The sequence below is a fragment of the Balaenoptera physalus genome (assembly GCF_965194825.1).
Source record: "Balaenoptera physalus genome assembly, chromosome: 1".
Classification (NCBI taxonomy): domain Eukaryota; kingdom Metazoa; phylum Chordata; class Mammalia; order Artiodactyla; family Balaenopteridae; genus Balaenoptera; species Balaenoptera physalus.
In genome coordinates, this window is record NC_138882.1 from 102,829,910 (window position 1) to 102,834,339 (window position 4,430).

At 36.5% G+C, this 4,430-nt stretch overlaps 1 pseudogene across 1 annotated transcript; it reads left to right on the top strand.

Moving 5' to 3' along the window:
- The first annotated feature begins 1,584 nt into the window (after window positions 1-1,584).
- Window positions 1,585-4,180, top strand: LOC309656607 (BRISC complex subunit Abraxas 2 pseudogene; annotated as a pseudogene). The gene has a single exon. The product of its transcript is annotated as a BRISC complex subunit Abraxas 2 pseudogene (transcript).
- Window positions 4,181-4,430: the final 250 nt, after the last annotated feature.

Genomic DNA, 4,430 nt, shown 5'->3' on the forward strand with positions numbered 1-4,430 from the left:
ATAGGCAGAACACTCTATGGCATAAATCACAGCAAGATCCTTTTTGACACACCTCTTAGAGAAATGGAAATAAAAACAAAAATAAACAAATGGGGCCTAATGAAACTTAAAAGCTTTTGCACAGCAAAGGAAACCATAAACAAGACCAAAAGACAACCCTCAGAATGGGAGAAAATATTTGCAAATGAAACAACTGACAAAGGATTAATCTCCAAAATTTACAAGCAGCACATGCAGTTCAATATCAAAAAAACAAACAACCCAATCCAAAATGGGCAGAAGACCTAAATAGACATTTCTCCAAAGAAGATGTACAGATTGCCAACAAACACATGAAAGAATGCTCAACATCATTAATCATTAGAGAAATGCAAATCAAAACTACAGTGAGATATCATCTCACACCGGTCAGAATGACCATCATCAAAAAATCCACAAACAATAAATGCTGGAGAGGGTGTGGAGAAAAGGGAACCCTCTTGCACTCTTGGTGGGAATGTAAATTGATACAGCCACTATGGAGAACAGTATGGAGGTTCCTTAAAAAACTACAAATAGAACTACCATACAAACCCACAGTCCCACTACTGGGCATATACTCTGAGAAAACCATAATTCAAAAAGAGTCATGTACTAAAATTTTCATTGCCGCTCTATTTACAATAGCCAGGACATGGAAGCAACCTAAGTGTCCATTGACAGATGAATGGATAAAGAAGATGTGGCACATATATACAATGGAATATTACTCAGCCATAAAAAGAAACGAAACTGAGTTATTTGTAGTGAGGTGGATGGACCTAGCGACTGTCATACAGAGTGAAGTAAGTCAGAAGAAGAAAAATAAATACCATATACTAACACATATATATGGAATCTAGAAAAAAATGGTCATGAAGAAACTAGGGGCAAGATGGGAATAGAGACACAGACCTACTAGAGAATGGACTTGAGCATACGGGGAGGGGGAAGGGTAAGCTGGGACAAAGAGAGTGGCATGGACATATATACACTAACAAACATAAAATAGATAGCTAGTGGGAAGCAGCCACATAGCACAGGGAGATCAGCTCGGTGCTTTGTGACCACCTAGAGGGGTGGGACAGGGAGGGTAGGAGGGAGGGAGATGCAAGAGGGAAGAGATATGGGGACATATGTATATGTATAACTGATTCACTTTGTTATGAAGCAGAAACTAACACACCATTATAAAGCAATTATATTCCAATAAAGATGTTAAAAAAAAAGGAAACAGTAAAATAAGCATAAAATAGGATTATAGAAGATGACATCTAAATAACAATTAGAACAATAAATTTTAATGCTTTAAAATCTCTATAAAAATCTGAAGGATCTTATATTGAATTGATAAAATATATTAAAAATATAGAATACATTTTTTAGACTCTACATGTTAAAACCTATGGGGAGTGCTCCAAGGCCCACACCCAGTTCCCTGGGTTAGCGCTTCTCTGAGGTCTGCCTTCATCATAAATTGGGGGTCCTAAGCACAGATGTACGCCAAGCAGAATCTCACTTGCTTCCCCTTGCCCTTCCTTGCCAGAACCAGATTGACCCCCTTCATGGAAGCACCAGCCTAAGCATGATTATATTTGGGGACTGCTATTTTTAAGTGACAAATTTGAGGAAGGATTTTTGCTGGAACAGGTAAGACAAGGTGAAACCTTTAGCACTGGTCACTCACAAATCAACAACGCAGAATTTTTGCAAGTAATTGAAACCATTAGCCTTCTTCAAAACTTTTTAGTTTTTATAACTAGGCAAGCAAAGTTAGTAAAGACAGTTTGCATGGTATTCTTATAGATCAGAGAAAGTTATTGGTGGGTACAGCTTCTGGCAAGACACACAGCAGAAACACGCAGAGAGGAGGTTTTCCACAAGCAGCTCACCAGCGTTCTCCCCAAGCCTGACCTCCTTTTCTTTCTCTGCAGTTTCATCTCCACAGCCAACAACTCCACTCATGCTTTAGTAAATGTTCTCTTGAGACTAAATCGAAGATGGAATCAAAGGAAATCCTTCGCTATTCCCAACGTAGGCAAGATTAGCCAGCATGAGTACAAAGTGCCTTCAGTGCCATTTCTTAAGAGTTATGCCAGTTATTAAAGAGCATGGTAATGACTTTTTTTTTTTTTTAAACAAGGACGGAGTAATGAAAGACATCAGGGCTATTCACAGGTTTATATCGCACTTCACGCAGGCAGTGTGTGCAGCTGTGGAAAAGAGTGAGTGAGTTGTTGAATCTTGTCAGGCAGAAGTGAACAAATTAAAAAGACAAATCACTCAGATGAAAAACAAACAAAAGAAAAGAACAAGAAAGAAGATTGCAGCGGGCAATGGTAAGCAAACAGATGCCGTCTGAAAGTTTGGAACCCATGTTTGGTCCTCCGATGCCATGCGTCTGTAGCTGAGGTAGAAGTACACTGGGAGATGCAAAACCTTCTGAACCTCCTCCCTCTTACTCTGATTTTAACCCACACAGTCAAGAAACCACTTCGAGCCTTTCTCACATGAAAAGTAGAGTATGTATGCCTTGATCTCAAGCCATGGGCTCTTCCAATTATGCTTCCATTGGTGCCAGACTGAAATATCCTGGAAGTGAAGCAGGATGAAACTTTGATTGACCCCCGCCCCCCTAACATTAGGGAATACTCACGTTTGAGGAATTTGCCACCACTGACATATACCCAAGAGGGCTCCAGGAACACTCAGACCTCCCAGAATTAATTCTAGAAGATGCACTCTCCACTTAGCACCGTTTTTCTGAATTAATTATTGAGACAATATTTGAAAACTTGTTCTGAGGGAGAATTGCTTTCTCAGATCCCTGGACTCCCAAGAGGAGAGTCCTTGTGTACAGAACTTGTTGGAGCTTCACATATGCACATCCTCATCTTTGGTCCCAGTGTGCAGGTTTTAAGACACAACCATTAGTATAATCAAATTGCCTAATTCTGGTGTGATTCAAGGGTGTACAGTTAAATTTAGGCAAAGTAAAATTATGAACATAATTTTTGTTCTTTAAAATAAATTAGAAATTAGAGACTAAGCACAAGTAATCTATAAATGTTCTATAATTAATCTATAAATGAAAAATTTACTCCTTGCACTATCATGCTTTGAAATTTACTTTTCCCAAAAGAAAATGAGTTTAGCAGAGATTTCAAAGAACTTTCTTTCTATGATAAGGCAAGTTCATCTTTACCAGAAAACTTTTAAAAATAATTCCATGAAGTCTGATTGGGACAAATCAGATATGTCTTCTCTTGTCATATTGGATATGACTTTGTGAGATCAAAATAGAGGGCTTTGCTTCAACTTTTTTCTACTAGCCTAATATGTATTGCCACTTAAAATGATTACCTTTTAAATAATGTAGAAATGCTAATTACCAGTAAGTAATCATCCAAATAAGTATGTCATCAAATAAATTATTTTTCTTTTGGAGGATTACAGTGACTGCTATGTTGTATTAGCCAATTTATGATCTCAGTTCCAGTCTTAAAGGAAGGACGTACAGAAATGGAGGACAGAAAGGAATTATGTACCAGACTCAAATTTTATGATGAACAGATTTCAGACACAGTGTATTTAGTTCAGTTCCTATGTAATGCATTTAATTCATTTAGATTTCCTGACAAATCCTGGTGTTAATTCTATTTGTGGAGGAAAGATATTTAATAAACTGTTTGGGAATCTTGATGAGTAAATATTCACTTTAAATCTGGGGAAAAAATAAACCTATGGGCTACAGGTAAAAAATGTACTCAGGGTCTATATTTTATCTTTATAGTCTTTTTTACCCCAAATGTAGAGATTGTATCAACATTTCTCAGATTGGAGGAAAATAAAATAACTTTTTTAATCTGGTTGTAGCTCAATTTAAATTCAGGGAATATTAAACTAAACACAACTTTCTACCTTGAGTTTATAAATTAAGAGTGAAAGAAATATGAAATGAAAAAACTAAACATTCCACTTAAAATCATAGAAAAGTAAGGATAAACATAAAAAGAAGCAAATTGTCAACAGCTATATTCAGGATATTAGCCAAAGTGGACAAATTTACCTGTAAATATTGATCAAAGTACCTGACTAATCGCCTTTACACCACGTTGTAAAGTATAAATGTGATAGCATTGGACAATGTTGGGGTTCATTCTTATTTAGACTTCCAGATTACATATTGGGGGTGTAAATCAAGGGATTTTAGTGGCACAGTAGGTTAAATGCATGATGTGAGTCAAAGGTACTGATTGTGATATAATGCTTAGTACATTTAAACTTATTAATAGAGTAGGTAAGACCTTCATAGAACACTGATGATGCTCATAGTTGCTATGAATGAAAATTACCAGCATAAGGTTTATTCTAACAGGATTCTATACATTTCATGTTATTATATTTATTTT